The following is a 13,720-nucleotide window of genomic DNA, read 5'->3' on the forward strand; positions in this document are numbered from 1 at the left end:
CCACTCCCACTGTAATAATCTGTGAGGCTGACGAAAGAAGAGTGAAGGAGAACAATGCAGTGCTTCACCATCCAAGAAGGAAATTCCACTAATATTGATGAGTGACACAAGCTAATCCAACTTGTCTTGTTGCTTCATAATTGGAGCTCCAGTATGCCCACTTTTCCTCATGCTTCATTTCCAAACATTGCTCCTTTTTTTCTTACTGTTTCTTCCCAATGTGATCTCAAGTGAAAAGGGAGAAGGAATGGAAGAGTACCTCCTTTGAGGGGTTCCCTCTGCTCAATGAGGAATTCCTCCCATTAGATATTATATCTCATACTTCATGACTCCCTCCTGGACTACCGAAAGCTAACACTCCCCCACCTCCTTTCCCCCTCCCTATAGTATCTGGGAATCCTCCATTTAACTCAAAGATTAACCACTTTCTGCTTGGACCTGTATGTAGTCCAAGTAATGGTCACAATCGAGTCATAGCATTGTTGACATTATTCCGCTATTGGCCAATCAGGTTGGTCAAGAGGTCTTGATAGCAAGCCCTCCTTAACCCTCGTGGGCTGCCTTTTCAAGGTCAGTCTTGATTTTTTTCTGGGAGGATGGTGAGCTATACACAACACTGTCCCCCTCCCCATACCTGTAAAATTCAGCCTACAGAATTGTTACATGGAGCAGGGAATTGAATCTATAATCTCTCGGTCGGTTGCGTGAGAGAGCAATTAACCAAATACTACCCGTCCACACTCTTTCTGAGGCTCTGCACATTCTTCCATTTCAAAAAACATTACAATTTCTCCTTCAATTAATCCAAACCTGCCTCCACCACAGTCATAGGGACAACATTCTAGACCCTAATCACTAGTTGTATGAAAAGTTTTCTTCTCATGTTGCAATTGCCTATATAAATTACCTTATATCTGCGACATCTTGCTCTTAATTGGTTCACTAGAGTGAACATTATTCCCTAATCTAATCTGTCCAAACCCCTAGTTATTTTGACTACCTCTATCAAATCTTTCAACTTCCTATTCAACAAAAATAGTCCCACCTTTACTAAACAATCTACATAACTGTCATTCTTCATATAGAATCAGCACATGAATCTTTTCTGCACTCTTTCCAATGTCTTCACATCATTCCTAAAGAACAGGGCATAATATTCTTGGTGAAGCTGAACCAGTCTTCTATATAAATCTAGCGCAACTTTTATATTTTGTGTCCCATTGATGGAGTAGAGAAGAGTGGAGAAGGGGGACCCAGTGGATGTGGTTTACTTGAAATTTCAGAAGGTGTTTAATAAAGTCCCACATTATAGAACAGTGTTTAAATTATAGTGCGAGGGATAGGAGGTCATATACTGAAATGAATTGGATGGTGAAGCACTGCATTGTTCTCCTTCACTCTTCTTTCATCAGCCTCACAGATTATTGGCAGTCAGGACCGAAAAGTAGGAATAAATGGATCTTTTTCCAAGTAGCAGGATTGGTTAGTGGGGTGCCGCAGGATTCAGTGCTTGGACCTCAGCTATTTATAACTTATGCTGATTTAGATGAAGTTCCATATCACATTTCCAAATTTGTAGACACACACAAAGCTGGATTGGTGGGTGAACTGTGAAGAGGATGCAAAGAAGCTTCAGTGATATTTGGACAAGTTAAGTAAGTGGGCAAATGTATGTCAGATTTATTGTGAATAAATGTAAGGTTATCCACTTTGATAGAAAAGCAGACAGCCAAATAGATTGGGAAATGAGAAGGTATAATGAGACCTGAATGCCCTTGTACTAAAAGTACAAGTTGCTGAAAGTAAGCATGCAGGTGCAGCAGATCATGAAAAAAACAAATGGTATGTTGGTCTTCACAGCAATAGGATTCAAATACAGGAGCAGGGATGTCTTGTTGCAATTGTTTGCTAAGACAACCTCTGGAGTATTATGTGCATCCTCTTTATCTGAGGATGAGTGTTCTGTCTATTTAAGCAGTTCAAAGAAGGTTTAATAGACTGATTCCAGGGATGGCAGGACTGATTTATGGGGAGAAACCTGGATTGGTTAGAAATATATTCCATATGGTTTAGAAGAACGAGAGGGGATCTGTTCGAAACTGTATAAAATATGAACAAGATTATACAGGGTAGATGCAGGAAGGATGTTGTTGATGACTGGTGTTCAGAGCCAGGTGTCACAGTCTGAGGATACAAGGTTGGCCATTTAGAACTGATTTGAGAACTTTCTTCTCCAGATAATGGTAAGCCTGTGGAACGTTCTGCCACAGGAAACTGTTGAGGCCAATATTCTCAAGCAAGATGTGCATATAGCTCTTAGAACTGAAGAAATCAAAGAATATGGGGATAAAATTGGAAACAAAGGACTGAGTAGATTAGTAGATTTGATCATATTGAATGGCAGAGCAAAGTCAAAGAGCTGAGTGGCCTACTCCAATATTCTATGTTGCTATGACACTTATGCTTTATGAACTTTACTGTCACAAAACCAACTTTTGAGCATTACCATCTGCCTCCTGCCACTAAACAAGTTTGGGTTCAATTTGCCAAACTGTCCTGAGTTCTATGGACTCAAACTTTCTTGATTTGTCTCCCATGCAAGACCTTATCAAAAGCCTTATAAAAATCCACACAGACTGCATCCACCACATTACCTTTATCCATACATCTAGTCACGTCCTTGAAAAGTTCAGTCAGAATCTGTCAGATTACAAAGCCAGGCTGACTATCCTTGATTAATTCTTGCCTCTCTAGGTGGAGATTGATTCTGTCTCTCAGAACATTTTCTAATAGTTTACCGACCACTGATGTTAAACTCATTAGTCTAAAGTTTATCGCTATCTCCCTTTTTGAATAATGCTACCACATTAGCTGTCCTCCAGTGCCTCTCCTGTTTTAACAGAGGATTTAAAAATGAATAACAGAGCCCTGCAATTTCCTCCCTTGCTTCCCACGACAGCCTGGGATTTGATAAGGAAAACAAATTAAACTTCTGGTAGATAGAACCTTAAAAACTATTGAGGTATATTGAATGTGCAAGGGATTACCTAAAAACAAAATAGAAGGAGACTTGAAGAAACACTTGCAGGTAAAATAAAAGGAAGTTCAACAGAAATTAATAATTACTTTAGGGAGCAGATCCCATTTAATTGTATGAAATTCAACCTTCCTTCAATTCAACACCTTTATTTCTCATCAAAATTTGTTCTGATTCAGGATGACCTTAAATCTTACTGAGTCTCTTATCAAATTATGGTGTCTATCACTGAAATGCCTTTCCATTGACAACCTCTATGATTGCCATGCTTTGTTCTCTAAAGTTAAGTCCAGTACTGCACTACAAGTCTCTTGTAGGACTTTTTGCATGTTGGATTAAAAAACTGTCCTACGTTCATTTTAGGAATTCCAACCCTCTAAGCCTTTGTTTATATTTATTTATCCTGGATAATATTAGGTAAGTTGAAATTCCCTAGTATTATTAACCTATTATTTTTACACTTCCGTGTCTTTACTGTATATGCTCTGCCTGACAGACTGACTTGGCTTTTCTTCGACATTTTTCTATGCATCATCCACTATTGGATCTCTACTCTGTATGCCATTCCCCACAGTCAAACCTCACAAAATGCCTTTAGCAAAATCCCTCTTGTGAGGATTTTGCTTCTATTGCAGTTCACTTGCAACCGGTAGGACATATACAGGTCTCACATTCCCCAGAATCTTTTTCTTTTTATTTCATTCATTTGTGGGACATGGGCATCCCTGGCTGGGCCAGCATTTATTGCGCCTGTCCCAAGTTGCCCTTGAGAAAGTGGTGGTGAGCTGTCTTCTTAAGTCCACCTGCTGTAGGTTGATCCACAGTGCCTTTAGGGAGGGAAGTAAACAGTGGAAGAATGGCATTATATTTCCAAGACGGATGGTAAGTAGCTTGGAGGGAAACTTGCAGATGGTGGTGTTCCCATGTATCTGCTGCCCTTATTCTTCTAGATGGATGTGGTCATGGGTTTGGAAGGTGTTGTCCAAGGAATAGTGGTGGAAAGAGTGAGTGCTTGGGAATGCAGTGCCAGTCAAGTGGGCTTTGGCCTGGATAGTGTCAAGGTTTTTGAATGTTGTTAGAGCTGCACTCATCCACACAAATGGGGAGTATTCTGTCACACCGCTGATATGTGTCTTGAAGATGGTGGATAGGCTTTGGGGAGTCAGAAGGTGAGTTGACCTGCCACAGTATTCCTTGTGTCTGATCTGCTCTTGTAACCACTGTGTTTATGTGACATCCCCCCCCGCCCAATTGAATTTATGATCAATGCTGACCCCAACGATGTTGATACTGGAGGACTGAATCCTTGCAACATACTAGAATATCAAGGGGTGATGATTAGATTGTTTCTAATTGAAGATGGTCATTGCCTGGCATTTATGTGGTGCAAGTGTTACTTCCCACCTGTCAGCCTCAGCCAGGACATTGTGCAGATCCTGTTGCATTTGAACATGGACTGTTTCAGCATGAGGAAGAACAAATGGTGCTGAACATAGTGCAATTATTGGCAACGTCCCCACTTCCGACCTTATGGTAGAGGGAACTTCCTCAGGTTAGTGTCTGAGGCCCAACCACCTTTAGCTGCTTTATCAGCTAAAGGTGGTTGGGCCTCAGACTCTAACCTGAGGAAGTCCTGCAGACACGTCATGGAACTGAAATATTCTAAATCCCTTTCTCCTGCCAATTCTTCAGTCTTGCATTCAGTTGTTCTGTCTATCTATTCCTATAGTCACTAGTACAGTGGAACTAATCCAGAGAATACAACTGCCACCCTCACCTGGTCTGGCCTACATGTGACTCCAGACCTACAACAATGTGGTTGATTCTCAACTGCCCCCTGAAATTGCCTAATGAACCATCCGTTCAAGGGCAGCTAAGGACAGGCAATAAATGCTAGGCTGCCACCGAAGTCCATGTGCCACAAGTGAATAAAAACCTTTGTTGTCCTGCTTTCCAATCTGCAGTCTAGCTCTCAAAATGTTTGTTGGCGAGCTCATCACTTTTTCTGCCAATGTTGTTGGTCTTAATGAAAACAATGACCACTGACTATTGGGCTGCCTTTTTCAGAAAGATCTGCAAACCTTTAGTGACATCCATGACCCTGGACTCAGACGCAACACACCATTTTGAAGACAGGTTTGCGGTCGCAGAAATACCTGCCTATCCTCTCCATTACTGAGTGTCCTACCATTGTACCTTTCCTTTCTTTCTCCGCCTTTTCTTGTGCAGCTGGGCTCTAACAGTACTTTCCTAAAGTCCTCCACATTCTCACCATTTTCCAACACAGAATATCTGTTCTTGAGTGAGATGTATTCTGGGGTTTTCCTGACTAACTATCTAATTCTCTTCTTCTGAATGATGGTCACCTATTCCTTCTCTGACTGCAGAGTGAACATGTCTGAAAACATGCTGTCCACATAACTCTTGGCCTCCCAGATTTGTTGCTGTGTCTCCAGCTGATATTTGCTCCAAAACTCGGCACTTAAGCTGACCTTCAGACAACCAGGAACATCTAAGATTTTCCACATAAAGCAGGACTGAGCTCTCCTGTCTTAACTCTAGTTAGAACAACTCTTACCCAAAATTTAAGCCAAGCAGAAATTTAATTTTTTTTTACAAAGAAACTTGAACTCTTATCTTCCTTAATGTAACTTTGGAGTGGACAAAAACAACTTACACACTACTTACAAAACAGATCAATATTTTGTCTTAATGTCACTTTCATCAGTCTTTTCGAAGTCTGATGGGGTTCCTGCTGGGGTTTAGCTGCTGCTCAAATTGTGCTCCATCTGGGTTACACGCCTCAGGCATTTATCAGGAAGTTCTGCTGCTACCATTTCTCTCCCTGTTAACTCCATTCTGTTGCTGCTCTGACTTTCTCCTCTTTGAGTCAAAGTAGACTGCGGATGAGAAAAATCTGACCTTTATTTATTTCCCAAGTCCCACTCAGGTCTGTTTTCCTAGTCCACTTCATGGTGATACTGACTTGCTGTATTCTCCAATATATTACAGTTAATTTGGATAGATTGTCTTATATTAATGTATTATAAGAAGCAAAAGTCTCGATAATGTATCAAAATCTATTTGAATTCAAATTAAACCTGATATAGGTCACACTAGGTCTCAAACACACACACACACACACACACACACACACACACACACACACACACACACACACACACACACACACACACACACACACACACACTCTGCCACACGCTATCAAGCATACACTCTATCAAGCACACACACACTCACACTCCCTCTGTCTCTCCCATTCACACAGACTCTTGCTGTCCCTCACACATACAGTGTCTCGCTCTCCTTCACACACACACATGCATACACACATACATAAGTCTATGGGGTGAATTTCTGTATTTGTATTTGCAAATACGTTCTATTTTGTTGAAAAAGCACACAATCTATAGGCAGTCAGTCCATGTGACAATTTATAATTTCCTACTTTGGAAATAGAACCAGTCTGACTCAAGGTTGGGATACAGACAGACTCTAACCTCACACATTTAATACATTGACTGAGCTGTCACTTTTTATTTTTATAAAATCTTTGGTTATCTGGGAGCTGTGACTTGAAAGAAGGTCTGTGGTTTACACATTAATCATCAAACCTGCATTCGCATTCTAAGTGATTAAAGATCCAGCAATCAAGGTTTGTTCAGTACATTGCATCAGTTGTATGATACTTTGATCTTTTACTATAAATTCTGTGTCCTATGACCCTGACTAAGGAACAGCACTTCGAAAGCTAATGCTTCCAAATACGCCTGTTGGACTATAACTTGGTGATATAGGATTTTTAGTTTTGTCCACCTCTGTCCAACACCAGCATCTCCACATCATAGGTCACATTTATGAGGGATTAGATTACTTACAGTGTGGAAACAGGTCCTTCGGCCCAACAAGTCCACACCGACATGGCACCCACCCGTTCCCCTACATTTACCCCTTTATCTAACACTACTGGCAATTTAGCATGGCCGATTCACCTAACCTGCACATCTTTGGATTGTGGGAGGAAAGTGGAGCACGCGGAGGAAACCCACGCAGACACAGGGAGAATGTGCAAACTCCACACAGTCAGTCGCCTGAGTCGGGAATTGAACCCGGGTCTCTGGGGCTGTGAGGCAGCAGTGCTAACCACTGTGCCACCGTGCCACTCATAATCACAGGAGAAAGCATAAATGATTGGATGAGCATAAGCGGGTCATAAAGTCCTTGAAAGAAGCAGACAATCTGACCACAAGTGCTTCTTATATTGTTTCACTGGGATGGGTGTTGTTGGCTAGGCTGGTACTTATTGCTCATCCCTAATTGCTTTTCAGAAGATGTTAGGCAAAAGTGAGTATTGCAGATGCTGGAGAGTTAAGTCGAGAGTGAGGTTCTGGGAAAGCACAGCAGGTCAAGTAGTATCCGAGGAGCTGGAGAACTGATGTTTCAGGCAAAAGCCCTTCATCAGGCATGAGGCTGTGAGCCAAGGGGGTGGTGAGAAAAATGGGGTGGGCTGCTGGGGGGAGGTAGCTGAGAGTGTGATAGGTAGGTGGAGGTGGGGCAATGGTGATAGGTCGGAGAGGAGGGTGGAGCAGATAGGTGGGAAGGAAGATGGACAGGTGGGGCAGGTCAGATGGCAGTGCCAAGTTGGAGGGTTGGATGTGGGATAAGGTGGGGAGAGGGGAAATGAGGAAACTGGTGAAATCCACATTGATGCGATGGGGTTGGAGGGTCCTGAGGCAGAAGATGAGGTGTCCTTCCTCCAGGTGGTTAGGGAGTGGCGATGGAGAAGGCCCAGGACCTGCATGTCTTGGAGGAGTGAGAGGGGGAGTTGAAGTGTTCAAGCATGGGGCAGTGGGGTTGGTTGGTGTGGCTGTCCTGGAGAAGCAGGCATCCTGTCTCCCAATGTAGAGGAGACCACATCGGGAGCAATGGATACAGTAAATTATGTGTGGAAGTGCAGATAAAACTTTGATGGATGTGGAAGGCTCCTTTGAGGCCTTGGCTGGAGGTAAGGGTGGAGGTGTGGACACAGATTTTGCAATTCCAGGGGTGGCAGGGGAAGGTGGCAGGAGGAGAGGGTGGGTGGTTTGGGGGCATGGACCTGAGGAGGTGTATAGGGACTTGATATCCATGGTGAAGATGCGGCACTGGTGGCCAGGGAAAATAAAAGTCTTGAAGGAGGTGGAGGGTGGTGTCCTGAATGTATGTGGGGAGTTCTTAGACCAGAGGGGGATAGGACAGTACTGAGGTGTGTGGAGATAAGTGAGGCAGGAACAGGCTGAGACAATGGGTCGGCTGGGATAGTTAGGCTTGTGGATCTTGGGTAGGAGGTAGAACCAGGCGGTGTGAGTTTTCCGAATTATGAGTTTGGAAGCTATCCCCCCTTGTTCCAGGAGCTCCCCACATAATTTCAGGACACCACCCACACCCTCTACGCCCTCCAAGACTTTTGTTTCCCTGGCCCCTACCGCCTCATCTTCACCATGGACATCCAGTCCCTATACACATCCACCCACTATGATGAGGGCCTCCAAGCCCTTAGTTTCTTCCTCCCCTGAAATCCCCACCTGTACCCTTAAGTTCACTGGACCATCTCAGATACCTCCCTCCCCTTCCTGGGCCTCTCCATCTCCACCAATGGTGACTGACTCAACATTGTCATCTTCTACAAACTCATCGACTCCCACATCTACCCGGACTACACCTCGTCTCTCCTGTAATCATTGCTCATGATGCAGTCTCCTCTATATTGGGGAGACAGAACACCTACTTACAGATTGCTTCAGAGAACATCTCCAGGACACCAGCATCAATGAATCCACACGCCCTGTGGCAGAACACTTCAACTCCCTTTCCTCGTCTGCCAAGGATATGCAGGTCTTAGGCCACCTCCATCATCACTCCCTAACCACCTGGAGGAAGAACGCCTCATCCTCCACCTTGGGACCCTCCAATCCCATGGCATAAATGTGGATTTTGCCAGTTCCTCACTTCCCCTCCCTCCACCTTATCACACTTCCAACCCTCCAACTTGGCACCGCCTTCATGACCAATCCTACCTGTCCATCTTCCTTCCCACCTATCCATTCCACCCTCCTCTCTGACTTATCGGCATCACCCCATCTCCATCTACCTTTTGCACCTTCAGCTATCTTCCCCCCAGCTCCACTGCCCTCCCATTTATGTTACCATGCCCTTGGCTCACACCCTCATTCCTGATGAAGGGATTTTGCCTAAAAAGTCGATTCTCCTGATCCTTAGATGCTACCTGACCAGCTGTGCTTTTCCAGCATCACACTCTCCACTTCAGCAGATGCTGGTGAGTTGCCTGGTTGAACCATTACTCTGAGAGTTCTGTGGGATAAGAAGTTCCCGATTTATTAATTTAATTCAAACTTAGTCATCTGTCATAATGGATAGTTAAACTCATTTCACCAGAGCATTAACCTCGGTCTCTTGATAACTAGCCTAATGACATCACCATTACATCACAATCTCCCCTTACAACTGTTCATTACACAAGGTACAGGAGGGTTGGTAACCTAAGTGCCATGTAACTTAGGCAATATATTTCACCACATTTCATTTGACTTTCCATCTGGTCACATGTACTGGGCTACCTGCAGTGATGACATTCAAAATAAGAACCCAATGTTTGTATGTTCATGTTTTAGGCTAGACCTTGAATTAGATTTTGGCAGTGTAAAAATGTAAAATTGGTAACAGTGAATTGATTGTCTGCTTTACATTTCTCCTTATGAATTTTTTTTATTGAAGGCCATCGGAATAAAATTGGAAGACATTTGAAACAGGCTGCTAATTCACCATCATCCATTTTCCATTGTTATACAAAGACAAGATCTAGACTTTGATCATCAAAATCAACGTCCAATATTCATGAAGAAAGGACCTTGGTTTGAAACTCCTCAAGATTTTATTACTTTATTATTGCAATATTTGCATTCGGATAAAATTATTTTGCTTTCCTCAAGCAGAATAATGTGCAAAATATGGCAGTTGCATAATTACAAAACAATACTGGAATGCACAGAAGATAAGAGCATTTGACCAAATCATGACAGCTTCTTGATTGACAGACTCTGTTGATAGTGCAAAATATGAAACCATATTTTCAGGATTATTGAGACAGTGAAACTTACATTCACATCTTTTCAGCACTTTAAATTTTGTTATTGTGTTGTGCTTTTGAAATTAATATCTTTTCATATCTCATACCTTATTTTTAAAAGACAAAGTTTTTATTGCTGATCAAGTGCAATCTAGTTCAAAGATATTGGTAAACTAAGAAAAAGCAACAAAAGAAGAAACATGTGTAGGAATTATAAAGCATATAACCAACCTGAAGTTCATAATGAGAATTGGTTTGGAAAACATTCCAAGTACTTATTTTACAGCTGATGACAAGGAAGTTGAAAAGAAGCATGCCAAGGTTACCAGGAGACATCAGACTACCCATATCTATATCTAGGCAAAAGTGAGGACTGCAGATGCTGGAAAACCAAAGTTTAGATCAGAGTGGTGCTGGAAAAGCACAGCAGGTCAGGCAGCATCTGAGGATCAGGAAAATTGATGTTTCGGGCAAAAGCCCTTCATCAGGAATTGTCAATTTTCCTGATCCTCGGATGCTGCCTGACCTGCTGTGCTTTTCCAGCATCACTCTGATCTAAATATCTATATCTAGGCCATTTTTAGATTTGAGATTCAGATCCTTTCTGCTGAAAGACTCTTAGTGTCATGCATCTTAAAATGTAACCTTTACCTTTATGATAGTTTATTTGTTGAATTTTGGTGTCAATTGCAAAGTCGATATTCATTTCCTATCTCTAGACACTTTTATATTTCCATCATGGAAAGAGACTGTTCAGCCTATCACGTCACATGGTTCAAAGACAATCTGACTACCCTAATCCCATTTTCTAGCTCTAGGTCTATAGTCCCGGAGGCTATGGCAATGAAACTGATTTAGATTTTTAGGTACAGCTAACACATTGCAAGGATTTCAGACTCAAATTGAGTGGGTGATGGTAAGCTATTTACTTGAACTGTTGGAGCCCTGTGAAGGTACACTCACAAAGTTGTTGGGGAAGGAGTTCCTGCATTTGATGTGAATAAAATTTGACATAAGGCTTTACTCTCAAAATAAATGTGTTGGACTGGCACACCTATCTTGGATAAGAATGCAGTGAATGAAGCAATGATTACTCAGGGATCAAGTGCAGGATGGAGCTGGACTCAGTGTCACCATGAGACCATAAGATGTAAGGACAAGAAAAGAAGTTGTTCTTTGATAATATGAGGAGCTAGGAACCAAATTGAAGAGCTGACCTCAAGAGAAAGAAATGATACTATAAAAAGGAAAATAACTAAAAATGTTTAAAAAAGAAAAGAGTAAGTATAGTGTCAGACCTCTTTAGTTTGAGATTGAGAATTAACAGTAGATCACAAGGAAATAGTGGATGAACTAAACAAATGTTTTGCTTCTGTTTTCAATATAGATGATACAAAAAGAATTCTGTAATAGCTGTAAATTTGGATGTTGAAAGAGGAAAGGAACTTGGTGAAATTACAAATCAGTGTGAAGTGATACTATGGAAATTGTTGAAGTAGTGGGCCGATGAGTTCTAAACATTTTCTTTCCACCTTAAATAAGGAAGAATTTTAAATAAGTTGGCAAATTGATATATACATTACCTGCCCTTCAAGAACCTTTACATCTTTACCATTAGGTTGCTCAAATTCATACCTTTCAAATATACTGTTTCAAATCAACATGCCCTACTCTCAAACAGCAACAGCAAAGCAGATCACTTCAGACCAATATTCAGTTTTCTAGTTCCTTAGAAAACTACTTTTTTTGTTTGAAGCAGCATTTCACCGTTTTGCAGTTAATCGATCAAACACAAACTGTGGGTTGAAGCCATACTGGAAGTAAAAGTCAACTCCATGTGTCCTGTGCACCAGTAATTCATGTCTGTGGGCTTAATGTTCTGAAACCTTTCTTCTACTGACAAAAATTGATTTGCTGTAAATAGGGTCAGGACTTCCAATTTCAAGCCACATCCCTGCATTGAATGAATTCTCTATTTCTGCAAATATTGGGCTCCTTTGAAACCAAATTGCGCTATAACTTGGAAGGGAACTTGCAGGTGGTAGCACTCTGACGTGCCTGCTGTTCCTGCCCTTCTAGGTGGGAGAAGTAGAAGCTAAATCCAGATTGAAATTACCATAAAAGCTGGTATCAAGGATGGGGTACTAAGATTAACTTGCCCAAAAATAGATCAAACATTAGTGAGAGGTGACTGCTGGCTTTTGGTCACTTGCACTCTCTTTTAATCATCATAAAGATGACTGAAGGGAAGATGGTGTAAAAGAGATTCTCCAACTAAAAATGTGAAAAAGGTCAATGAGAAGAAGCATCTTGTTCCAGAGAATCATGGAGACAATTCAATGATGATCTCCCTAGTAATATCAGATGCATGTGAACCCTAGTTTTGGGTACTATGAACATATGTTGACCTGAGGCTGATGATGTGGTGTCTGGAGAACTGAAGGCTCTGCAATTCCTTTCTTGACCCAATAAAGGACACATGCTCTTCTGAGTTCCACAAGCAAAACTGTAGAAGTTATTTATTGTGGCCTCTTTATGTTCCTTCAGTATTTATCTTCCCAGCTTGTTGGGAAAGCCATGACAATTTCCCTACTCAGGTTTGCAGTAAAATATCACTTGAGGCCTGATGAGGACCTTCCATTTTTAGCTGCTGAAATAGCTGCCTCTCCAGCAGCCTGATGAAAAGCTACAGGGTACAAAATGGCATTGCTTTTCGAAGGTGATTAACTTGAGATATTTCGAGTCCTCTCACACAATAATGTCAACATTGTTTCACTTACTTTTAGAATAACAGAAAATATTTTTAAGATCTTATAATCTGCATACCAATAAAGTCAAAATTTAATCTAACTTTTCAAAATCGCGATTCTCACTTTTACCCTGTATCTTTGAGTTGTATGTAAGTGAAATCAGGATCAAAATATGAAGATTTGGATCAGTCATTGAGCTCTAAGAAGTAAGGTCATTCCACAAGGCTCAAATTTCAATGGCAAGCCTTCTTTGAAGCATTTGAATACTTAAGAGCAGCCATAGAGTAATAGAGATATACAGCATGGAAACAGACCCTTCGGTCCAACTTGTCCATGCCGACCAGATATCCCAACTCAGTCTAGTCCCACCCTGCCAGCACCCAGCCCATATCCCTCTAAACCCTTCTTATTCAAATATCTAATGTGGTGCCACTGTTTAAGAAGGGTGGTAAGGACAAGCCAGGGAACTATAGACCAGTGAGCCTGACGTTGGTGCTGGGCAAGTTGTCGGAGGGAATCCTGAGGGCCAGGATGTACATGTATTTGGAAAGGCAAGGACTGATTAGGAATAGTCAATATGGCTTTATGCATGGCAAATCATGTCTCACAAACTTGATTGACCTTTTTGAAGAAGTAACAAAGAGGATTGATGAGAGCAGAGCAGTAGATATGATTTATATGGACTTCAGTAAGATGTTCAACACAGTTCCCCATGGGAGACTGGTTAGCAAGGTTAGATCTCACAGAATACAGGGAGAACTAGCCATTTGTTTACAGAACTGGCTC

Source organism: Hemiscyllium ocellatum, chromosome 4, assembly GCF_020745735.1.
Source record: "Hemiscyllium ocellatum isolate sHemOce1 chromosome 4, sHemOce1.pat.X.cur, whole genome shotgun sequence".
NCBI lineage: Eukaryota > Metazoa > Chordata > Chondrichthyes > Orectolobiformes > Hemiscylliidae > Hemiscyllium > Hemiscyllium ocellatum.